The sequence below is a fragment of the Peromyscus californicus genome, unplaced genomic scaffold (genome assembly GCF_007827085.1).
Source record: "Peromyscus californicus insignis strain IS unplaced genomic scaffold, ASM782708v3 Scaffold_13__1_contigs__length_99412109, whole genome shotgun sequence".
NCBI lineage: Eukaryota > Metazoa > Chordata > Mammalia > Rodentia > Cricetidae > Peromyscus > Peromyscus californicus.
This window is the reverse complement of record NW_026294424.1, coordinates 25,806,407-25,832,691: the sequence shown is the minus strand read 5'-3', so window position 1 is coordinate 25,832,691 and position 26,285 is coordinate 25,806,407. Positions and strand designations below refer to the sequence as shown.

Here is a 26,285-nt window from a genome sequence, read left to right as displayed (position 1 = left end):
ACTCACAGACATCTGTCTTCCTCTACCTCTGCCTCTGGAATGCTGGTACTAAAGGCATGTACCACCATGTCCAGGTGTATTAAGAATACTTTAGCAAAGCCCTATCTTAAAATATTTTCTGTAAGTTGTTAGAAATGTAGGGTTTTTTTAAAAAACATATTCATGTGTATATATATATATATATATATATGTGTGTGTGTGTGTGTGTGTGTGTGTGTGTGTGTGTGTGTGTGTATAAAGACCCAGACTCAGTCCTTATGTAAACATACTATTAGGATGGAGGTACTGTTAATGTGTTTTAAACACTGCTGTGCTAGCGTAAAATACAGAGCAGCCTATGTTTAATTCTTGGGCTTTATGGTAACTCTGAAAGCTGTAAAAGCTTTGATTCACCTGTTAAAAAACGACAGTTTTTAAAAAAAGCCTATGATAACTAAGCAGCAGTAGATTCCAGGTAGTGGTCCTCAGCTTGGGTGTTGCAAAGTACTCTAATTTCACATCTCTGCCTTCTTCATTTTCATCTTTCCATACTCTGCCACTGGCTTTCTTTTCTTCTTTAGGATTTATTTGATGTGTATGTTTTGCCTGCATGTATGTATGTGTACCATGTGTGTGCCTGGTGCTCAGGGAAGCCAGAAGAGGGGTGTCCAGTCCTCTGGAGTTGTAGACGGTTGTAAGCCATCATGTGAGTGCTGGGAACTGAACCCAGGTCCTAGGCAAGAGCAGCAAGCACTCTTAACTCTAAGCCATCCCCCAGCTCCTCTGCTTGCTTTCTTTATGTTCTTTTGCCAGCTTTAGTTGTGCCTGTTGCTGTTGTGTGGAACTTTCCACCCAGCCTACCGTTTTCGTACTGATAAAATGAACTTGAAATGAGGGAAGGGCCTAAGAAGGAAAGGTAACTGTGGAGCATTTTCCTGCTTCTGCCTTATCTGCTTCTTTTTAACACCTTATCTTTGTCTTTGTTTTGCTTTAATTTTTTTAAAATGTGTATCTGGTGATGGTGGTGTATTCTGTCAGTTAGACACCAAGATACAGCTACTTGACCTGTGGGATATATATTTTTAGATCAATATAGGACACAGAAATAGACATACTGAATTGAAAGCTTCATAAATTAATACTACATTCAGGTGGAACTGTATGCTGTTAGAGCAACATTTGATACAGAACTAACAGCTGAGTGACATTTCCAAGGTTATGTTCTGCTCTCAGTGTTTGTTGTCTTTTCCAAAAATGTGAAACAATTGGAGCCTTAATTAGCACTATAATAATACAATTGCACATGGCCTTAGGAGAGGATTGTCTGGATTTCTGTGGAGTTTTTCCCCATATTCAAGCAGAAGACAGGAGAAGAGGGGTAATATGATGATAAGTTTATACCTTCCTTCCACAAGAATGAAATACAGAGTGATTGGCCTTAATTTTTCCTACTTGTTTACTATAGTTTTCAACATATAAGTGGGGCTAATTTTTTGAAGGCTCAATTAAGTTTAGTTTTATTTCTTAACAGTAAGTGGAAACATTAAGAGGTGCTTTGTTGGTTCTTCAAAACCTCAACGCTGTATTCCTGATTCCTGGCAGACACTATCCTTAATACTTGAGTTCCTCAGGGTTTACACCAGATTTAATGAACTGTGAGTACTGGAAGGTAGTTTACTTCATTTCAGGCTATGGTTAGCATGATGGATTTTCTTCAGATTGTTCTCATTACCATTTACCATAAAAGGACAAGAACATCTGCATTACAAACCTAATTAAGTTTATTATTCATGAGAAAATGTGTTAAGATGTGTCTTTGTAAGGTAGTAGCTATTTTGAATGAGAAACCACCACCCTGTAGACTTACTGTGTGAGAACGCTCTTCACATGTACTTACTGCTTTACTGTAATTTTCACATGAAGTAGGATGATTCGGTCTCTGAACTAGTTCTCACAGTTTACCCGAGAGCTATGACAGATGTTGAGGAGGCTCTTAAACTGTTGAACATAGGGCTTACACTGACTTTAGTGATACCCAAATCAAAAAATATGGATCACTGACATTCAAAAAGAAACCAGGAAAGTTGTGTGTCTTTAAATAAATAAGAGGTTGATTTTCTTTACAGATCACCTCTTAAAGACCAGTCTTTTAATAAGGCTTTCATCAGAATTTGCCTCCTAAAGCTGCTTTGAAAATGGTTTCCAAAAAGAATTTGCTGGGTTTCATAACTGTGTAGGCTGTTAATGATTCAGTAGGCCTCCTCATTCTCCTCCTACCCCTTATATTGAAAGCTCCTTCATAGCATCGAGGTGCCCTGAGTCATAACGGCTAAACTCTAAAGAATTGTCATATGGGAAAATTCACCGTGAAGTGAAATTGTCAGGAAACAGTTTGAGTCAGAGATTCATTGATCACAGTGATAGAACCTAAAGGTTGTGGGCTTCATTTAAATCTTTGAATGTACTTACATGAATATGTCTTTATTATAGGATTGCAAACCCTGTAATAGCCTAATAAAACCTTCAAAGGTGTGTATTCCCTCCCTGTTAAATTTTAATTGGTTTGGCTTTTATTATCTGTTACATAAAAACGTTTTTATTGTATAAATACATCAGAGAGGAGCGGCATTACGTGTGGGATAAAAATCCCAATCCCTAAAGTCGAGGGACCTAGAGTTCTGATTTGTTTATGTCATAGCTTTGTGTATTTCATTTAATCCCCCTTAGCCGTAGTTTCTTCATCTTTACAAAGTCACGTGCTCTGTAGTACTTGGGATGGCTTTATGGTTATTCTGCCTTAGCTTCCTGAGTGCTGTGCTGTGCTGTGCTGTGCTGTGCGGTATTATAGACATGCGCAGCAGCATTCAACCAGACTCCTTTCCTGAAACAGCATTTATACGTAGTTGGCATTTTAGATGACGTCTATTTGTCATCTCAGCCTTAAAGTCTCTTCCAACTTCAAGATTCCGTGACTTCAAATTGTTTGCCTATAGAAAGTCTCACTTCTATACTGATTTGCTTCTGAGAGACAGTCTGTACTAATGTCTCTTTATATTGATGATTCACTCTTGACACTACATGAACTTAAGAATACTTTATATTCAGGGATAGCATTTTAATGTTTCATTAAAGGTATTGAAAGATTGAAGAAAATTAACAGGGACACTTCAAATTCCAAAAGGGGTAGAAACAAATTAAAATACTTAGCAATAATTTGATTTAAAATCATTTCAAGTTCTAAAGATTCTGTAGCTTAAATCTCGTGTAAATGAAGTTCAGAATGTTGTTTGTAGACAAACCATGAAACCAGAGATTAAAAGCCTTGGTTCTAGCTCTATGGACTGGCTTTTGATGTGGTTGTCTTCTTCATCTACTTAATGGATCCATATCATTACTTCTCAAATATTATTATAAGAAACCAGGGGATCATATTAAAATGCACATTTTTCATTTATTTTATCTGGCTAGAGCCATAGTTCTTATTTGTTTACTTAGGATTTTTGAAACACATTCTTATTATATAGTATCTCAGGCTGGCCTTAAACTCTCTATAGTCCAGCTGACTTTGAAACTGACTTCCCAAGTGTTGAAATTATAGGTGTGCTCCTACTGTGAGTCATGCACCACATTTTACTTATAAAACAAGTAGTGATTCCAAGGTTGTTTTTGATTTAGGGGGTCTTACAGGTACTCTTGTTTCTTTCTCTCTAGTTCTTAAATTCACCACTAAACTGTTCTTTGAAGCTTCTCATCTTTGGACTTACTCCCCATGTTTTAGTCTAATAGCACCTTTAATTTTGGTGTTTTTCCCACTCTGAGTATTATTCACAGTAAAGATAAGGTAGAACAAGAGAGAGAAACTTTGATTAGAAGAAAACGGGAGTCAGATTCCTCCTCCATGGGATTAGCAGCTCTGTTGCCTTGGGCAGTTGACTTGATTTACTTAAACTCAAGGATCTAAATACCTTTTTATAGCGCAGAGCAAACATAAAATAGATACCCAGAAATTAGAAACTATTTTTATTGTTATTAGCATTCTGCTATGATTATTTTTATTTGATGTCCCTGGTTCTAGTCACCACATATTTCTCATGCATCCTCCATATTGTTGTCAGAGTTATTTCCTGTGTATTGAGAAAGTGGTGTGCAGGCATTGAGTATGTAGTGAAGAAACAAACTGAGGCCGTTTTTTCTGAATGAAAATCACAGACTCTTGTTTGTGTTTTGTTATTTGTTTTTGACCGGATCTTACTATTTAACCCAGGCTGGCCTTACACTTGCAATCCTCCTGTCTTGGCCTCTTGAATTCTAAAATTCCAAAATTATAAGCATATAGCACATAGGTGTTTAACCTGCAATTGGGAAAATTGCATTAGATCTTAGTTTCTAATTACATTAGATCATAGCATAGCCACAGTATCCTTAGTAGATAGGTAGTAGTGTTGGCTAGCCAGGGGACAAAGTTTGAATGTAATTATCAACATGTCTCAAATGTTTGCAAGATTTATTCCCTTATCTTATTTCACATGTATGAGTATTTTGCCTGATTGCATGTATAGGTACCACATTTGTGCCTACTGCCTGTAGAAGCCAGAAGAGGGTGCTGGATCCTTTGGAACTGAAGCCATATGGTTGTGAGCCTCCATGTAGGTGCGAGGAACTGAACCCCCAGGTCTTTTGCAAGAGCAACAAGCTCTCTTACCCACAGAGCCATCTCTCTAGTTCCTCCAATGCTAGCTTTCTAAACTTGATTATAAGGTATATAATGATGCCAATAACTGAAATCTCAGTAATCCTTTGAAATAGCTGTGAAGGTCATACTGCATCACTTCTGTGTTGTTAAGTCTATTTACATTGTTTCATTGTCTTAAGGCCTTCAGCCACCTTAGTTTTAGATTCTCTCTCACTCTGTCCTCTCTATGCTCTTTGCCTAGGTAGGGTAATTCCATCTGTATTGTGAAGATTTTGGGGTTTATGTTCCAGCCTACCTCTCTCCTCTAGGCTCCAGAGTTATATGTGCATTTGTTTTTAACTCTCCCATGGGTATTTTAAAAGTATATTAAATTCCCATGCTTAGGACCCATAAGAATTCCCAGTGTTTCCTCCCTCTTCAAATAATTCTTTTCAGCAGAAATTACTTTACATAATAATTTTTTTAAAAAAAACTGGCAGTGTAAATATTCTAGTAAATAGAAACTGTTAAAACATTAATCATTAATGTTTAATATCTTGTAACAATACTTTGAAATTAAGTAATATTGTAGGATGTAATGGTTGTGTATATAGGTTCTCAACCAAAATTTCTCATGATTTAGTCCTAAATGTCACCTAAAAAAATGTATGTGTATAAGTGTTTTGCCTGCATGTGTGTCTGTGTACCATGTGCATGCATTACCCACAGAAATCAGAAGAGGGAATCAAGTCTTCATGAGCTGGAGTTCCAGACAGTTGTGAGCTGCCATATGGATGCTAGGAATAGAACCTGGGTCCTTTGGAAGAACAGCCAGTGAACCATCTCTCCCAGCTTTCCTAAATGTCGCCTTTTTAGTTTTGTGGCCTCAAGCAATTAAATGAGCTGATTTGGGTGTTGGTTTCTTCCTCTACAACATAACCAGTAGTACTAATTTTTATTATTCATCTGCTAAGAACATTATTAAGAATGAAAGAATTAACATGTAAAATTTTGATATTAGGCATTTATGATACAGGCTGCAAATGTGCCAGTTTATTATCATCTCAAGTTTACAAGTAAGGAAATTGATCCTCAGTGAAGCTAGTCTAAGTCTTACAGAAACTAGATGTTGGTGTCAGCAGTCAAACATAAGACAGTCTGGCTCCAGGGCTCCTTTAATATCACTTTATTTTACTTCATCTCAAGTAATAACTTATCTCATCAGCTTGCGTACAGACTCCATATTAATGGCCTCACTGTGATGAGAAGTGTGGTTTGTTCAAGGATGGACACCTAGTGCGTTAAGATGTAGACGCTCTAGAATGGGCATGTGAAGTCTCACAATATGCTCCATAATTCCATCTTACTCTGTGCGCTGTTTGCTTTTCTCTCTTAGTTTAAATCACCAAGTCCCCAGAAAGCGTAACTGTGCAGTGCCACAGTATTACTACAGTAACTGCAGTTGGGATTTACTTTGTTGAGCCTTTTGCTAACCATATTTAGGACATTTTGGGCACTTCATAACATGTCATAATCACAGTGTACATATAATCAAGGAGTTTTATTTTATGATTAACTGTTATCTTGAAGTTATGCAATGATTTGCCTGGTTGTTGGATTTCTTTTACTTTTTTGTCTTAAAACATTCTAATTTTTGAGGAGTTTTTTGAGAATCCCAGTTTTTATCAGCTGCTTTTTAAATTGAACTTTGATGTTAGTACTTTGATGACTTTGTGTTAAAATTTGTGTATTATTGAATTTACTTAACTTTATAAGCTTTAGTCACTGGCTCTTGTTTATACTGTAAGTAAAAGCACATCTGTTTACTTTTTACAACATAGCTAGATGGTTTACCCCCATCTCCTCCTCCTATTACTTGTTACTTTCTTTTTTGCATTGTCAGTTTTTTATCCCTGTAGGAAAAAAATCCTTTTTATTGATAATATGAGGCATAAAATACAGAGCCCCATGGCGTTGAGAGGAGGGCAGACATAGAAAAAAACCCAGAATCATCCGTGAGGAAAAATGTTTTCAGACAGGGGCAGGAATTCATGAGCTGCTCCCAATCTGTGTGGGATTTTGGATGGCTTGGTCTTGTGCAGGTCTTATACATGAGTCATAGGCACTGTAAGTCATGTTTACAATGATCCTGTCATGTCTGGCAAATACTGTTTCCCTACAGATATAGCTCTCACAGCCTTTCTACTCCCTCTTCCATGTAACTTGGCAGGAGAGGATGTGATATTGATGTCCCATATAGAGTTGAGCACTCCACAATTTCTGATCCTTTGCATAATAACTGAGGTTGAGGGTTTCTGTATTAATTGCCATCTATTGCAAAAAGAAAATGCCTCTGCAGACATTATAGGCTGTGAAATAAAAAAACCCAGTGGGGTCTCATATACTGCCCTCAGACACTACAGGCTATTGCTGTTGCTTTGTTACTCTCCAGAGGTTGATGTTAAGACCCTGTTGCTAGAGACACATGAGTCAGAACATGCAGAAAACAAGCTAGTACCAACCTGGCAGCTTCATCCCCACTGGCTAGCTTTCATGGTGCTAGAAGGTTTCTGTGCATGCTATGGAGGGAGAAAAGTCTTCTTTGAGCTACAGTAGTAACAGTAACCGACCTGGCAAGATAGACCCACTGCTGCAGTAGTGGCACGGTGTTAGGGAGTAACCAACCACTTCTGATTGGATTTAAAGCCTGCTTCACGAGCCAGTCATCGTGGTGCACACCTTTATCCCAGCGCTGGGGAGGCAGAGGTAGGCAGTTCTCCATGAGTTCGAGGCCACACACAGGGCTACAGAGTGAGACCCTGTCTTGAGAAACAAAAACAACAACAAAAAGCCTGCACCAGTACTGTGAAATGAGCCTGAAACTTGTGGTTGGCTAGGTTAAATGAACATAGTAATTAACTACTCCCAAGAGCCCATGGGATAGAAGGAGATTCAATAAAATCAAATACCTTAGACAACTTATTCAATAAAGTTATAACTGAGAATTAGCTAACAGTTTCTGAAAGGGCCTGAATAGACTTTTGCCATTTTGTACTTTGTGTTTATGCAAAGAGGTGTTCTCAGCATTAGTAGTTATAGAAAATGTCAGTCAACTCTGGGAACATTGGAGCTGCTTTACATCCTCAGTCAGAATTTTAGACACCAATTAATTCTCTGTGTAAACATAAGCACAACCAACTTATTAAATTTAGATTTTCTTCATTTTTAATGAATGGTAAATTATATGTACACCAAAGAATTGTTTTTAAATTATTTTATTTATTACTAGTAAATATTTGATTTGTATGCCCATTTTATATGACTGTTTATCTGGGGTCATGTAAAAATTTCTCAGATGAAAAGTGATTACGCATGTATGGTAAGTTGAAAAAACTCTGATTCAGATAGTTCCACATTCATGTGTGGATCAGCAATATTAGCAACCACTGTTCGTGTGTCTTCAGGGATCATCAGTGTATCCGTTAGTGTTTGTATAGGTCTTGTGTTTTTACAAAATCTGGATGGTTTTTTTGTAGTGGGCTTTCTAAGATAGTCCTTATAGATACTTAAGTGCTTAGTGTTAGAGATTTTTATAGATACTTGATGAAAAGCACTTTTACTGCTACCATAAAAGTGTTAAAAATTCAAGCCTCCAGATGCAACCATTTTTATAGTTATAAAGAACAATTAGTTAAAAACTGTTTAAATATGTTTCAGTTGTAACTTACTGAGTTGGAAAGAGCCAAATTGATGTAAACAAATAAGATCCCTCTATATTTATGACATTCTTCACCTAGTATTTTTGCATTGCCAGAGCATATAAAAATTTTTCCATTTATGTTTCTTTGCAGAATATTGTCCTGACTATAAGTTAATGATTTTTACAATTTATTGCTGTCTAAAAATTTCCCTTGATTTCACATTTTGTTCTGGATGTCTTGGTTTCTTTCCTCCACCCACACAAAGTGAAGCAAGAGTTGCAAAGTGACACTGAATTTGAGAGCCCTGGCTTTTTTTCAAAACAAACACTTTTTTTAAAAAATATGACTGCTTTTTATTGATACCAAAAAAGGGAAGGCTTTGGCAAGTGTTCAGTAAATGTGTGAATAACCTAATTGATTTCACTGGAATGAATAGGAAACGTGGCTATTTGTCCTTGTAGATTTGGCTCAGTAAGTGTACAAGAGTGAGAGCTCAACTAATCTGTGATGAAAAGTTAGAATCCAAACTCACAGGTGCAAATCCATCACTTCTATGCAATTTTATATCTTTGTTTCTTTCCTTCAGAGAGGAAAGGCAATATGGTCATTAGGAACTTGTATTCTGTTATGAAAATAATCAGGTAAACTTATTGAAACAGCATGTTGATGAGTTTTGAAAATAAAGTTTAAACATTCTATTATATATTTTGCAGTAAAACTCTAGTAAAAAAGGCCAAAAATGCATAATTAATGCAAAAAAGTAGACAAACACAGATCAAAGTATGCATTTAAAAACTCATTACAGATGTCACAGTAGTCCAACTAAATCTTTAACTCAGGTTAAAATATAAGATTTTAGGAAAGAATTTGAGAGCCAGTAAGAAAAAGGAATTGAGTATGGTGCTGGAATATGAGGAGAAACAAATATTGATGGGCAAATAAAACCATTATACTTTTAAAAGTATCTTTTCGAATATGATTGCTTAGATTAAAGACTATTCACTTTTTTTTTTTTTTTTTTTTTTTTTTTTTTTTTTTTTTTTTGGTTTTTTTCGAGACAGGGTTTCTCTGTGTAGCTTTGCGCCTTTCCTGGGACTCACTTGGTAGCCCAGGCTGGCCTCGAACTCACAGAGATCCGCCTGGCTCTGCCTCCCGAGTGCTGGGATTAAAGGCGTGCGCCACCACCCCCCGGCAAGACTATTCACTTTTAACGCCATTATTATGTGGCTAAAACAGGAAATCACAGAAAGATTCTATGATGAAAACTTTTACCTAATTTTGATAGCTTATAAGAAGGTAAGAGCATTTCACATTAATCTGTCAAAAGTACTGAAACCATAGTAGGCGCTCTGGAAATATTTTACTGAGCTAACCGGAATCTTAGTATAAGGTAGTTTTAAATATAATGGCTCACCTCCTTGAATGTCAATTTTGATATAAATATATTCTTTGATTTGGAAATGAAGAAAGCTGATTGATATTATTTATTTATTAAATCTTGGTCTCAGCAAAAATTAGTAAGAGGGAACTTAATTTGGAGTTTATTCTTTTCAGATATCTCGATTAGAAAATAGTGACTGTATGAATTAAATTCATATAATTCATGCCAAGTTATAAGATAAGGTAGAGAACTGGTTTGAAAACAAGAAATAGATATTGCTGATAGTGGTTGTTCCTAACAGTACAGTTAAAGCTGAATTTCATCTTTCAGATGCTACCTGAAGCAAGGCTGGGTCTCCCAGGTTAATATTTTCAAGTATAGTAACCACTTTACAAGAAAAAGAATCATTATGAGCAAAATTATAGTGACACAGTCAAGGACTCTGGGAAGTATTGGAGAAGAGTAGATTGTGTGTGTGTGTGTGTGTGTGTGTGTGTGTGTGTGTGTGTGTGTGTGTGTGTGTGTGTGGTGTGTGTGTGTGTGTGTTTTTTTTGGGGCGGCGGGCGGGGGGGGGGGGGTGGTGAGGCAGGCTTTCTCTGTGTAGTCCTGGAACTCACTTTGTAGACTAGGGTGGCCTTGAACTCAGAGATCCAGCTATCTCTGCCTCTGAGCCTTGTACGTGCTGGGATTAAAGGCATGTGCCATCACACCCAGCTTAATGAATATACTTTGTAATGCAGCAATAGTTCCCAGAAGACATTCCATTTTAAGTCGAATTCATTGGTATCAAAAGCCTGAGTCATAATTGTTATAAATACCATTGTGTTCTTCTACTGAAGTACAGTGGCCCAAGTTTGTGTCGAACTTCTGAAAAGTTTTCAAATAAAGTCTAAATGACTTAGAATTCAATGGATAACAGTAAAAATATTTAAACAAGCTAGGCTTTCAAGAATTAATATACTTTTATGGGTGTATATGTTTTTAGGTCTTCATTGATAATCCATCCATTATTAAGAGAGTGAGATTTTCTTTGTTGTCAGGATATAAAGGAGAATCAGTCATTGTCATACGTGTCACTTGTGCTTGAAGTTTTTCAAATAAGGTTTTATATTTTGTTCTGAAGATTTTAAAATTGATTGTTGATGAATAATTTAATTTTGTTCCAAACTACTTTGCCCTCCCCATCTCTGTAAGCTCATGCTTGATCACTTTCTCCTGGTTTTCAGTACCTAAAATTATGAACTGCCCTTTGTGACTTAGCTTACAGCTTCTATCATCCATTCTGTCTAACTGCACATATAGCATGCTTTTCTCTCCGTCATTAGATTCTCTTAACCTGTTTAACCCATTCTAAAGGTAGCTCTTTCAGATGGCTGCTCTCAAAACTGGCAACAAACAAAATCCAATTTGCCATGATCAGTAATGAACAGACTAAACATTTCAATTCATGTTATGTTTTGCTTGAGATATTGTTACTTTACATCATTTTTTGGTCTTGGTAGCTTGATAGGTTTGTTATTAATTCATGCAGTGTAGAATGGTACAGCACATGCTTAAGTCCAGTCTTCAACTTTTGCCACCTACTTTCTAAATTAACTTGAGCAAATTATTAGCCTAATTTCCTTATCTGTCATGACAGTTGTAAAGATTAATTTTAACATACAGTTTTTAATACCTGCTATGTGTGTTTGCTTTCTTTCTGAAACCTTAGTTAAAGGCTTTTGATTGCGTGACCTTCAATCTTTGTTCTGATTCTTAGGACTCACAATACTAGGCACTTTTTACCTTCCAGATGCATCTCATTCACTTATTAGACTTTTTTGTGTGTGTGCTTTCTAATAGTTTCCAAGCATACAAAAACATGGCCCATGATTTCTACTTGGTTTTCGTTCGTCTAACCAAATCTTCACTCCAGAGAACTGTGGCGGACCAGCTGCCACTTTTACCACCCAGGGTACTCTTTTGAGTAGAGAAGTGAGAAATATTAGCTAGAAAGAGATACCTAGATGAGGAGAGGAAAGACAGAAACAGAGAATAGCCTTGGGAGGGCCTAGATCCTTACCCACCAGCCCAGAACTTTATTCCAAAGGGCTTTTATGACAATGTCAAGGGGAGGAGCGAAAGACCTCCCCCTTGCTCAGTACAGCCGTGTAGACCCTTCCAAGCACCTGCACTCAGGCCCGTGGTCCAATCATCCTCTTTATGCAGACCTGCTGGATAAAGCCACCAGGAAACCTCGGTGGGCTCCAACAGGGAACCTAATGACTTACCCTTGCCTGAACACACGAAAATGGTTTTTCTTTCCCTATGTCTTTTCTGTCTTGATGCAGTTGTTTCTTCCACTTAAAAGTACTTCTCCCCATTTACAAGAATAGTCTGTCTCTGAGGTTCAACTCTTAAAATGAAGCTTTCCCTTGGGACCTCTTCCAGCTAAATCATAACACTTTTCTTTGACATTATATAGTATTTAATATTAAGGAACATTGATATTGTATCTAAGGGTGGGCAAGATGGCTCAGTGGATAAAGGTACTTTCTACTAAGCCCGCTTCAAGACTTGAGTTCCATCCCCAGGACCCACATGTTGGAAGGAAAGAATTGACTCTTCCAAGTTGCCCTTTGACCTCCACACATGCTCTATTACACAAGTGCTCCTGTATACAATAAATAAATTATGTAATAAATAGTTTAAATACTGTATGTCTTTTGGGCTGATTGATATATATATCCTTTTTTTTTTTTTTTGGTTGGTTTTTTTTGAGACAGGGTTTCTCTGTGTAGTTTCAGGGCCTGTCCTGGATCTTGCTCTATATATCCTTTTTTATAACTATGCCAACTTTTTTTTTTTTTTTTTTTTTTTTTGGTTTTTCGAGACAGGGTTTCTCTGTGTAGCTTTGTGCCTTTCCTGGAACTCACTTGGTAGCCCAGGCTGGCCTTGAACTCACAGAGATCCGCCTGTCTCTGCCTCCCGAGTGCTGGGATTAAAGGCGTGCGCCACCACTGCCCGGCTCAACTTTTTTTTTTAATATTCTTGCAGCTTCTGATCTTACAGTAAATAGTATCATAGAATTAGTAATTGTATTAATAGATACTCTAGGTGCACAAAATTAAAAGTAGAGATGCCACATCCCTTAATTTGGACATTGCTCCAACACCCAAGCTAATTGAAGTGGAGGGAGTAGCCAGAATTGTTAATAGAAATCATAATAGGAGTTTATTGGAAAGTGCTAACCTGGAATATTAGAAGAGGGCTGGTTTCTCTCTTCCAGTGTGGAGGGCGGTCATATACTGACCTAGAATACTAGTTGTCAGAGGACTTTGATTTTTAGTGATATTTAACAAAATAAGACTATCAGTAAGGTTGGTAGTGGGTACCTGTTGACAGATCCGTTGTTTGTGCTTTGTATTTAATACCAGATCTGTGGTGTGATATGATATCTTTATTGTAAGTCAGATTGGTGCCGCCCCTTCCTTGGCAATTCTTCCAAACCCAGGAGTTTGTCTCATTTTCCCTTCATAAACCTATATTTGTTCTACTTTAAAAAAGGGGTGGGGATTAAGTTAAGTAATACTGACCATGGGTTTATATTGAGCTATTTCTTTGAATATTAAACCTAGTTTGACTCTGTGGCTATAGAATGCTGCAGAAGTATGTTTAATGCGTATGCCACCCCAGCATAAGCTAAAACTGGAATTCCTGATAGTAGCTTTTGTTATTCATAATAAGAGTCTCTTTTAGATCATTCTTAAATATATGCACTTGAGTGACTTAGAATGGTATCCCTAGATAGCCTCAGGATGGGACTGGTCACCAAGTGACTAGAAAGTAGAACATTGTCTCATTACTGACCCACACGAAAAGAGCAGGGCAAGGTTGGGTTTTTTGATTAGTGAATACATCTGGGCACTAGGAGTGGTGTCTTGGGGTTTCTATTGCTGTGAAGAGACACCATGACCACAGCAACATTTAAAAAGGAAAACATTTAATTGAGGACAGCTTGCAGTTTCAAAGGTTTAGTCCATTGTGTCATGGCAGGAAGCAAGGTAGCATACAGGCAGACATGGTTCTAGAGAGGTGGCTGAGAGTTTTACATCTTAATCTGCCTCAACAGGAAGTAAACTGAGTCCCACACTGGGCATAGCTTGCATATGAGGCTCAAGGCCCACCCCCACAGTGACACACTTCCTCCAACAAGGCCACACCTCCTAATAGCGCCACTTCTTATAAACCAAGCATTCAAACACATGAGTCTGTAGGGGCCATTCCTATCCAAACCACAAAGTGGCATGCCTGGAGAGGACATTAAATCTCCCCTGCATACCATTACTTTTCATGCCTTGCCCTTTCATTTGCCTGACTGTAAGTGACATAAGTGACACTATTTTATTTCATTTTCATTTTCCTTTTTTTTTTTTTTTTAAATAAGCTTCTGGGTTCAAGTGGTCTTCCTGCTTCAGGCTCCCAAGTAGCTGACCCTGATTTATATTCTTTATAGTAGACTAGGAAACATACATGAAGTATTTTTCTTTTGTTTTATGAGTTCTTAAACTATGCTAATAAATTATGGAACCCAAGAAAGGGGTAAAAGCCCCTCCCTTTATATCCATAGGTCAGAACTGCTGCTTGCCTGTTTGTGACAGTCTCACTGTATAGCAAAGACTGACCTAGAGTTTGTAACTCTGCTGCCCCAGCCTCCTTCCATGCTGGGGTTACAGTTTGCATCATAATGTCTAGATGTCGGAACTGGCAACAGTATCATGAGACTGAGCCCTTTAACTGGTGGCTTCGGTGGGTATACAGAGTATTAAAATTGACTAAATTTGTTGAATACCCAGTTATTGTCAGGAATTGGTTGATATCAAACAAAAATGAAGGTTATATAAGATTTCAGCAGAAACATATAATACAAATCCATCTCTGCAATGAAAACTACATGGGGAAAAAATGTAAGATTTAAAATTCCAAGCTGAATTGTGAATTTCATGATTTGTGATATAAAAAGTAGAATTGAAACCAGGCTGTGGTGGTGCACACCTTTAATCCCAGCACTCAGGAGGCAGAGGCAGGCAGATCTCTGAATTTGAGACCAGCCTGGTCTACAGAGTGAGTTTGAGGCCAGCCTGGTCTACACAGAGAAATCCCATCTCAAAATAAATAAATAAAAATAAAAAGGTAGAATCTGTGGAAACTTAAACCTATGTTGGTGTTCACATGATTAGTTTCCCTCCATTCTGTTGACTCAGGAAGTAGGTATACAGTGTCTAGAATTTGAAGTTGATGTAAGTTCTAAAGTTGTGTAAGATCAAGTTTTAAATTCCAGGTGAGTGCTGCCAGCATCCAGTGATCCTTGAGTCTGTAGTCTGTATCCTTTATTCTAGTGCTTTCTTTATTTGTTAGCCTATTTATTCTCACAGCTGTATTGAGGTATAATTACATACCTTTCAATTCACCTACTTGGAGTGTAGTCTTCAGTGGTTCCATAGACTTGTGTAAACCACCATTGAAATTTAGAACATTTGCATCATTGAAACAGGCAACCCTTTAGCTCTCATTCCCTCTTCTGTTTGTGTCACATACAGAGAGACACATTCAGACAACCCACCTCCCAACCCGCTCTCTCTCTCTTGATTTGCCAGTTCTGGACATTTTCTGCAATCATACAGAAAACCTTTTTGTGACTGACTCCTTTCACTTAGCTAATCGTTTTGAAAGTTCAACCATGTTGTAGCGTATCCAGTACTTTATCTTTTTTCACTGGCCACTAATGGTTCACTCTGTGGGTGTATACATTTTATTTATTCATAAATTGATAGACACTTGGGTTGTTTTCACTCTGGGGCAGTTTTGAATATTTCCAACTTGAGGTGATGCTGTAAACATTGATGCAGACATTTGTATAGACTTAGGTTTTTATTTCTCTTGTGTTTATGCCTAAGAATTGAATTGTTTAGTCATATGATTATATTTAATCTTGAGGAATTACCCTAAAGTATTTTCCCAAAGTGACTGTCCCATTTCTTTTCCAACCAGCAGCGATTGAAAATTTTCACTCTTCAATAGCCTTACCTGGCTCTTATTATTACTATTACTATGATCATTGCTGTCCTATAATATATAAGGAAAAATGACATCTCATGGATTTGATTTCTATTTCTGTATTTTTCTGTAAATGTCTTCTGAAGAAACAAATGTTTTCACTTTACCATTTGTTAACTGGGTTATTGTTTTATTCTTCAGTTTTAAAGTTCTTTATGTATTCAGATTATAGCCTTTGATCAGTTATGTGATTTGAAAATAACCTTTTCCCATTCTGTAGATTAGCTATGGCAGTTGTCCATACCTAGATTTCTTGTGTTTGAGGAGACTTACAAGTAAGCAGAGCCCACAAAGTAGGTGCCTGAACAGCTAGTTTAGAGAAGCGTGCCCATTGGTGTACAAAACAAACAAAGTCTCAGGACTGGGGAGACGGCTCAGAGGGTAACGCATGCGCATCAAACTGGGTATGGCAACATATACTTGTGACTCCAGTGCAGGGGAGCCTGGGGCAGAGGGAGGCAGAGGGAGGCAGACCCTGAGGGCTTGCTAGCAAGCCAGTCTAGCAGAACAGCTAGCTCCAGGTCAGTGAGAGACCTTGATTCAAAAACTAAGGGGGTGGGGGTGGGGGTGGGGGCCTATAGAGGACGGCATCTGATGTTGACCTTTGCAAGCACACACCAGCCCCCAACCCCCACACGCCCATATAAAGGGAAAAAAGAAAAAGCAAGTCTCCATGGTGCCTGTCATCAAGTTTTTGTCTGCTTTTCCGTTCTCCCTTTATGATATAAAATTAAAACAAATTCGGCTGGAAAGGTAGCTGGTCAGCTTAGAGTACCTGCTGTTCTTGCAGAGGACCTGTGTTGGTTTCCCAGTAGCCGGATGGTGGCTCACAGCAGTCTGTCACTCCAGTTCCTGGGGATCTGACGCCCTCTTCTGGCCTCTTTGGGCACCAGGCATGCAGATATTGCACATACATACATAAATGCAGGCAAACACATAAAATAAAAATTAAATCTTTAAAAATTATAGCAAATATAGTAAAGAATAGTACTAAAGATTTCACTGTCCTGTGTACATAGTATATTATAGTTGCTTGTTGGCTGACGGTTTTGTTCTCTAGTGTTTGGGATATTGCCTCCGAATAAGTTGACATGAGACTCAAGAGTTCCATTGGTTAGACTCAGTACTTAGCCCTCCAACCTTCACCAAATTCACTTGAGCTCGTGCATATGCACACAGACTTGTCTCATCCATAAAAGAGCAGACTTGAACAAATTGAAAAGTAATTCATTAAAGTTCTTTTCAACTTCAAAATACAATTTCGGCCGGGCGGTGGTGGCGCACGCCTTTAATCCCAGCACTTGGGAGGCAGAGCCAGGCGGATCTCTGTGAGTTCGAGGCCAGCCTGGGCTACCAAGTGAGCTCCAGGAAAGGTGCAAAGCTACACAGAGAAACCCTGTCTCGAAAAACCAAAAAAAAAAATACAATTTCACTAGTGATTTTTTTTTTCTTCTTATTGTTCTTAACTGGGAAGAATTATGCTTTGTTAATAAAACTTGGACCTAATGTACATTTTCTTGGATTAGAGTTACATTGATTTGGCAAGTAAAAAACTGGGCATATCCATGTTTAAAAAAAAAAAAAAAACTTACTGTAGAATAGCAGATGCCATCTAAGTGAATTGTATTGTGACTAGTTGAGGAACATGACCAAAGCATCACCAGGAAGGTGAGACTAAAGGAAGAAATAATTTACACACCTGCTTAGGGTGTGGCTGGAGGTACAGGGACTATAAGGAATGAGTCCTTGACTATAACCTTGCAAGTATGCATAGATCATTAGAGAAGCAAGTTCTCAAAGGACAGCTGTGTCCAAAGGTGAGGCCGAAGCCTAGGCTACAGCACGTAAGAGAAAAGAACAGTTAAGGAAAGAAACACCTGAAACTGCCTGGGAATTGTGAGGTAAGGGTCCCTTGTTTTGGTTAACTTAATTGTGATGTTAAAGGTTGTCATTGGTCCTGGAGCTCAACTAAAGTAATTGCAGTCGTAGAGAAGAGCGAGGCAAGGACATGGAAGCTCCCAGAATCCGAGCCAGATGTTTAAGAACAGAAGAGGTTGGTGGGAGTTAGGGCCATTTGCCAAAGCTTAGTAACAATTCCCACCAGCCAAGAAAGCTACTTAAAGGTTTCATTATGTTTTGGTTTTGTGTTTGGCTGGCTTTCATGACATTATTAATCAAACATTATAAATAAAAGCACATGTCAGAAACAAAAATGTTTTGTCTAAGCAGTTAGAACTTAGACTAGGGAAGAAAAGTCTAGAAATTTAATTCTAACCATTCTCTCTGTCATGGATATGTGTCTTTGGCCTATTCTAAAAGCAGCTCATTGTAATCACTTAGAACACATAGAAATTTTGTCTTTAGTGTCTTCTCAGGGCTCTTTAAGAAAAATGAATTTCATGATATAAGCATAGCCTGAAATATGTAAGGAATTTTTATACTTTTAATTCTCTGTTTCTATTTATTAAAGTAGAATTGATGACATATTATATAGACTGTTTGATAAGTTAATTACCCTAGGAATGAGCAAGAAATATACTTCCAAACATTAAGAGGGTTGGTTGATATGTTGTTTCCAAGAGTGGCAGGCAGGTCCTTAGGTTTTGTCATGGCATTAGGCATAGACAGCTACAGCTACATTCTGTTTGGTATGAGTGTTAAACCTGTCATGTCCGGTTTCTTGAGCAACCCTCAGCCTAGAATAACATGACAAGCTAGGGTCCTCAGATAGCAAGATCCTAGCATGTATTCAGATTGTCTTCGGTGAGTTTTAGGGCCTGGGTGTATCTATACTAGACATAAACAGGATTCCTGAGCAGATTTATTTCACTGTGTCCTAAGTGGTCCTGCTGCCAACAGAAGGAGCTGAAGAAATGTTACGAAGAATTGCTGAAGGACAGTTTGGGGACATGTCGACACAGGTACAGGAATGCAGGGAAGAATAGATAGAAACTTGTCAGCTCTAAGAGAAGGGTGGCTCATTTTGTGCCAAGGCACTTGTGACTCTAACAGTACTTACTGCCGTGAATCAGAGCAGTGTCCTGTGGGCACATTGTGAGAGGTTTCTTGGATAAACAGGGCCACCAAAATTATTTATATGAGTTTTCAAGAAAGATAAACTATTTCTAGGCAGGACTTTGATTCTAATTAAGATCAATAAGGGCACTTACTGACTTTGAAATCAAGTGTTGCTAGTAATGGTACTGCTATTCAGTATAGCATAATTTAATTAAGTCTAAAGTTGTTAAACTGGTCAGCCATTCCCATAATGGCTCTTACCCGTGAGTACCGCATCTGTGTTGGGGCACTGGTAGAACGTTTGGTAGGGCTGCACACTGGAGTGCCTTAAAGAGCGTCATTGTTTTTCTTTTACGTGTGTGGGCGGTCTGTCTGCGTGCATGCCTCCTGCACCACATGCATGCCTGGTGCCCTCAGAAGCCCGAGGAGTGCAGTAGCTCCCCGGATCTGGAGCTGTTATCAGTTGAGAATTTATGTTCGGGGTAGTATCCTATTTTGTGACCAGATTTTTGTGGTGGAGGAGGGATCAAATTCATTTCAGAGTACTTAATGGATATTTTGTACATGTGAATTTTATTGATTTTGTTTTCTTAAATGGGGTGTTTAACTGATTGTTTATTATACTAAATCTGTAAAAAAAAAAATAGGCTGTTTTACTATCATGAACTAATAATTTGATACCTTAGTTATATTTTTAGCATTTATGGAGCAGGTACATGGTTAATCTGAGTAGCTTTTTAAGAAGTAGGATACTTTTCTTTTGAAGTGCCTTATTCTATAATTTGCTGTTAAACCTGTGTTAAAAATTCTTCCCGGCTTCCTCTTCCGTTTCTTCCCTTTTGGGCCACATACTATCTTAGGGAGGAGGTAGAGGAGAAGCAAATTCTCACTTTAGCCAATAGAAGCTCGACTTCTGTAGTGTTTACTGACTGTGTAACGCAGGCCCACCCCCCCACATTCTGAGGAGCTCCAGTGAACGAACACCGAGCAGACCGCACTGCACGGTGTGTGTTCCCAGTGCCGTCCGCAGATGCTTTCATACTATCTCGATTTTGTCCTCTGGTGAGGAGGTGGCTTAGCGTGTGGCGATAGTGACAGAAAAAACGGTGGGTGCTCTGTGCCTTAATTTTAGGGTCGTTCTGAGGCTTCGGGTAAACTTGAAAAGTTAATTATCTGGACCATAATCAGACTGCTTTTATTTTTTCATTTTGTCATATTTAGCTTTAGAATTGTGTTGTATATGATTAAATTTCCTTCTGTCTTAGTACAGAGGTTGGATAAATCTCAAATCCAAAGTTTCTGTGTTGTTAACTATTAAACTCCTATCAGTAGGGAAGAAAGCCTGGGAACTAACTACAGGTGTTTATGGCCTGTTGGTTATACACCAGCAGAAAATGCAAAGCTGTTCTTAATGTTTGTAGGCTAACCTACGTTCTTGGTTTTTTACATGTTGTAGAGCCTAATATTATTAATCTCTGTTTTCAAGTTTGAGAATTAATGTTGTTCTCAGAAGACTAGAATGGTGTTGCTGTCACTCTACACTGGTTAGCTGTGCTTTACAGGGATTGTAAGTGGTGTTTCTACCAGAATAGTTCAATTGTTCTTATGATTAGGGTAAGAAGAGAGCTGATTATTAATTACAGGGAATCTTTCCATTAAAAACTAACATTCATCATTTCCCAGCAGTGTTCTGTTTTTACCTAAAGAAAAAATAGAATTGAAACAGGTTTTTATTGTAAATTTAAAAGAAACTAGGTCTGATTTAGATATTTTTTCCAGTTTTTTAGCATGTGAAGAAATAATCTCTTGTGCATTAAAAAATGGCTATGACTGAAATTAGAAAATTGATCATAATTTAGTAATTTGGGATTTTTGTAATGTGGTAATGTAACAATAATCAGATGAAAGAAAAAAGAAAATTCATGGAAATAACCTAGATATATGTATTTATTTTCCTAATAAAGGGGGTTAAATAGGAATACTACATTGAGTAATTTAAAATATTCACTTCATTTAAAAAAATAGATGTTCTTAACCTCCCACACACATAGTGTCTCTAAATTACTGTTAAAAAGTTTCTGGAGAACACAGTATGATTTACCAGAGAAAGATCACCATCTTCTCCTGAGCACTTTGCAAGAACCAAGAAGGAAATGAAGCTGTAGGATTAAGTTGTCACTGTTTGTTCGAAGTAGCAATAATTGTCACTAGTAATGGCTTCTCTTTATTGAGCACTACCTTCTCAGGAAAAAAAGTTATTTCATTTGTGTTTAAAAATTCAGCTACAATTTTCTTCTCATTCTTTTTGAATGAAGCTAAGACACTTTGAAAAAAAAAAACCTAAAAAGTTAACTTCTATAAGAATAGTAAAAACATGTTCAAATCCATCTGATTTTCCTCTATTGAAAAGAAAATCAAACATATGTATAGCATTCAGTCTTAAAACTAATTAGATTTTGAGATTTTTAGAAAATTTTTGTCTTAGCCCGTAAGTATTATGGTTTTAACCATTATTAAATATTAAGAGTATTAAAAAACTAGAACTTTTTATATGGTATCAAAGTTATCTACAAAGAGTTAATTATAAACATTAGCTTAGGTACCAAGAAACACAGTTAAATCTGAGAAAATGGTTAGGTCTTAAGTGGTGGGGCAGCACCACCAAAAGTCAACCAAGTGTTTAGTAAGCCCTATTTAGTATTCATTTAATATTTAATAGGCTTTGATAAATATTTGATTTTTTTACATTTCATTGTGAATCACTGTTTGAACTCTTACAGTTGAAAACAATTTCTTTTATTTTTCATACAATACATTTTGATCATGTTTTTCCTCTCCCCTAACTCCTCCCATATCCTTCCCACCTTCTTACCCATCCAACTTTATGTGTGTGTACTTTCTTTAAATAAATAAATACACAAAATGAAAATCAAAACAAACCCAAAACCAGTAAGACAAAAAAAATGCCAAAATAAAAAGCCCATAGACAAACAAAAATAACACAGAGTTCATTAGCCAGCTGGCCATGGGGCCTGCCCTGGTGTGACCCAGTGACACTCCACTGGAGGAAGGGGATTTTCACTTTGCCGGCAGCGATCAGTTGTCTGTAGCTTCTTGGTTAGGGTTGGGACCGCATGTCTACTTTCCCCTCTCACTGCTGGGGCCCTGTCTGCCTGGAACCTACACAGATCTTGTGCATGCGACCACAGTCTCTGTGAATCCGTTTGTTCATCAGTCCTATTGTGTCGTGAAGACCGTTTCCTTGGAATCGTCTCTTGGCCTGGTTCTTACAGTCTTTCTGCCTTTTCCTCCACATAGATGCCTGAGCCGTGAGGGGAGGGTTTGATGAAGACATCCCATTGAGGTCTGAGAGCTGCGGAGTCTCCCACTCTCTGCACAGTGTCCAGTTATGGGTGTCTGTGTTATTTCCCATCTGCTGCAGAAGAAGCTTCTCTGGTGAGGGCTGAGCAAGGCACTGGTCTCTGGGTGTGGGAATATGACATTGGGAGCTATTTTATTGCTGTCTTCCTTTAACAGAGTAATAGTCCTGTCCAGTCTCAGGTTCTTGGGTACTTTAGCAGTATCAGCATGGGTTCCATCTCAGCAATGGGCCTTAAATCCAATCAAAAAGTGGTTGGTTACTCCCATAACACATTGTACCTGTATATCTTGCAGGTTGATCTCTGTTGTAGGTCACAGGCTTTGTAGCATGCAGAGTACTTTCTAGCACCAAATGCCAGTCATCAGTAGGCATGAAGCTTCTAATCGGACACCAGCTCAACCTCTGTGTTCAGTGGCATAAGTAAGTGTTGTCTTCAGCAGTAGGGCCTTACCTCGGCTTGTGGGGAGCAACCAGTAGCCTTGGCAATAGCCTGTGGTGTTTGAGAGAGTCCTTTTGGCTAATGATTCAACAAGATGCCACCCATTCCTGGCACTGGTGGATGTCTAGTTGGGGCTTTGTCTCCCAAGTTATGGTGACTCCATTTAGATTCCTTTCATCTATGTGTATATTTTAGGAAGCTTCTACAGTATGGCGTTTCCAAAGGCTTTTAGTGTTGGTTGTCCCTCCCCACATACCCTCCCTTTCCCAGCTCTCCTCCCCATCCCTGTTTAATGCTCCTATTCTGTCTTCCCCTTTATCTCTCCATAGTTCTATATTCTGTTTTCCCTTCCTTGGAAGAGCCTCCCCTCCCATCTTCTTCCTTACTAGGTACCTAATCTCTGTGGTTCTAATTGTAGCACACACATCTAAAACCTAAAAGCTAACATGCAATATTTGTCTTTTGGGGTCTGTCTTACCTCAGGATAATTTTTTTCTAGCTTCACCCATTTATCTGTGAATTTAATTTTTCTTAACAGCTGAAAAATATTCCAGTTGTAATAATTTTATGATACTCCAAACTCTGTTTTCAGTTAGTGGTCATTTTCCTGAGGTGCAAACTTGAACCATGTCCTGTATAAGGTTGCTTTGTAAAAGGAGGAAAGTGTGTTTGACGAGTGAACTTGACGTGTGGCCCAGTATTGAAATCTTACTGCAGAATTGTTTTCTTTCAGTCCTCATGACAAGTCCTAGAACATACGATAAGTGCTGTCACTGCTTTTATAAGACAGGAAGTCACATGCTACAGACCTGGCTGGTCAGTTGGGGGTTTCATAAAGAATTCATAAAGCACTGGATAAAGCCCTTATTCAAGGTCCCAACTTTTTGTCAGTCTTACGTAGCGATGGCTTTATTTTACAAAGTGCCTCTTCCTGTTCGAAAGAACACTATGATAATGAGATAATTAGTGGTAATTCAAGAAAATTTACAAGTATCTTCACTTATCTCAGTCTGCCAACTACCTACCCTGCTACTCTTACTCTGAAAGCACTAGTTGAAGATGGTCTAGGAAGGGTCTCCCTGAGAGGAGGAAGCATGAAGTGTAAGAGCAGCCCTGAGGCAATTTTGACACATTTCATTCAAAAAGCTTCTAAATATAAATCTTAAAAGCTAAACTAATACAAGCTCCTTCATACACCCTTCACTCCACCCTCTAATGTTAGCAACTCCTGCAACCACATGTGTTTGTCAAAACCAGGAACTTGACATTGGTGCAGTCCTGTTTGCTTAACTGAACCATACTAATCTCTGTCCCTGACAACTGTTTCTTTCCTTTGTGACTGGGAGACTTTGAACAGACTTTCATAGTTATTTTGTAGATCCGTCAGTTTGGCTTTTCTTAGTGGTTTCTTGTAGTTGGATTGGGGTTCTTTACAACATACCTCATTGCATCATCACAGATAAGTGATGACAAAATGTCTTTTTATGTATGGGCAGTGTTGAACTTGATCAGTTGGTTCCTGGAGTAGATGTCTGGTTTCTCCCACTGTATGCTTAGTATTTTTCCCTGTGTACTTAGTATTGCCCTCAGGGAGATACTTGGACACTGCTGTTGCCTTTTTTTTTTTTTAATTGTGTGTCATGCTTGCTTTGTTGAGTAACTAACATACATACATTGAGTGTGCCTGATGAATATTTTATGTACTTCACAGGCAAATAGAACACTTTATCCTTTAAGGTTTTCTAGTCTAGATGAGAAGACACTTGAATCATCAGCACTGTTCTGAAGATGGAGAGCAATTAAGCTTATCTTGGAGAATTTTTACTAAGGAATCAGAACAAAAGCATCTAGTTTTACATAGTTTTACTCTTCAGTTTAGTGTAAACTTTGCTTAATATTATTGTGTGTGATGTGGAGGGGGCATGTTTATAAAGGACAACTTGTGGAGTCAGTTCTCAACTTGCACCTTGGATTCCAGGGATTGAACTCAGGTCGCCAGGCTTGTGCCATGAGCACCTGCATCTGCTGAGCCATCTCACCAGCCGTAGCTTTTCACTGTAGCTTATCATCTTTTGTACAGAACAGCGGGTTTTGTCATGGCATTTCATGCGTGTATAATCATTTACTCACATTTACCACTTCCCATAGCCCTCTTCTCCGTCTTTCCCTTTCATGTTTGTGTTTTTTATCCAGCTCCCACATATGAGAGAAAGGGTAGCTTGTCTGCTGCAGCATGCTCTCCAGAGCCGTCCATTCTTGTAGATGACACCATGTCATTTTTCACTACAGCCGAGAGACGCTGCCTCGTGCCTGTGTAAGGTTTCCCTTATCTCTGTTCACGTACATGATTTGGCTGTTGTTGCTTTTCTAAGCAAATGTATGCAACTTAGTTCAGTGTTTTAATAAGACTAGAAAATATTCTATTTCTAGGAGTAATTTAACTGCTTAGCATAATTATTTAGTAGTACTTTCTATCATGGCCCATTTAAAATTAATATTCCTTACTCCTAGAAATACAGCAATGGCCATTACTTGGCATTCCATTTTTTAAATTTCTTAAGTTGATAATGATTTGAAGTAGTTGGGGAGAAATGCATTTTATTTGTTTTCCCCAAGTTTAAATTTTATTCCTGGCACAATAACCAAAAAAAAAAAAAAAAAAAAAAAAAAAAAAAAAAAAAAAAAAAAAAACTCAACTTTAAGCAACTGATCACTTTCCTGAGAAAACTGAAATGATTATTCTTGTTGTGGAAGTTTATTCTTAGGATTGTGCCTGGTAAGACAACAGAACCAGTTACACAGCTCTTACTCTGTGTTTAGTAGTGCAGAGTTGAGATGTTTCAGTTCAGGCTTTAACTTACTTTCCAAATGTAATTCCCCCTCACGTCCTTCAATACGTAAGGTTTCAGCAGGTCACAGTGGTGGTGAGTTGTCACTTCAGTGTCCTTACCTATTAACTGAGCCTTGGAACAGCTGCTGGGAAGTTTAACTCTCCTACATGTAAATGCTTAGAACAGTATTGGCAGGGAGACGGAACCCACCATTAACCATGATGAAGGGTCGGGTGGAGGGCTAATGGTGTTGTGTGTTGACTTAGGAGCTAGAAATCCCTGCGCTTTCCCTATGCTCGTGTTCTGAATAGCTGCTGAGTCCCACAGAACTTGTTGCTTTCTGTAAAATTTGTTGTATTAATAGTTAATAGGGGAATTTCTACCTTGCTTTTTGAGAAACATACTCACTTCAGCAATTTAGGTCATTTAAGATTGTTGAATACGGGGTTGGGGACTTAGCTCAGTGGTAGAGCGCTTGCCTAGCAAGCTCAAGGCCCTGGGTTTGGTCCTCAGCTCCGGGAAAAAAAAAATTGTTGAATACAGGCTAGAAATGGACAGAGGGCAATAAACATTTGAGTTCCTGGTTGTTTAAAAAGACATTTTCCAGTAGCATGTGAATAAAATGATTTGGGGTCAGTATGATGAACATTTAAGCAGACCCTGTTTCCCCCAGTCAGGAAGACTGCCTGGCAGTTTCTTCTTGACTCACATGAAGTGAAACTTTCTTCCTGAGCTGTCTGTTCTCATTTTCTAGTAGTACATGTTTTCCTTTCTGATGGCACCAGG

General features: G+C 38.2%; 1 protein-coding gene across 1 annotated transcript in view; it reads left to right on the top strand.

Annotated features, from left to right (window-relative positions):
- Peli1 (pellino E3 ubiquitin protein ligase 1) overlaps positions 1-26,285 on the top strand; it is a 52,754-nt gene that overhangs the window by 8,314 nt on the left and 18,155 nt on the right. The window lies entirely within an intron of this gene.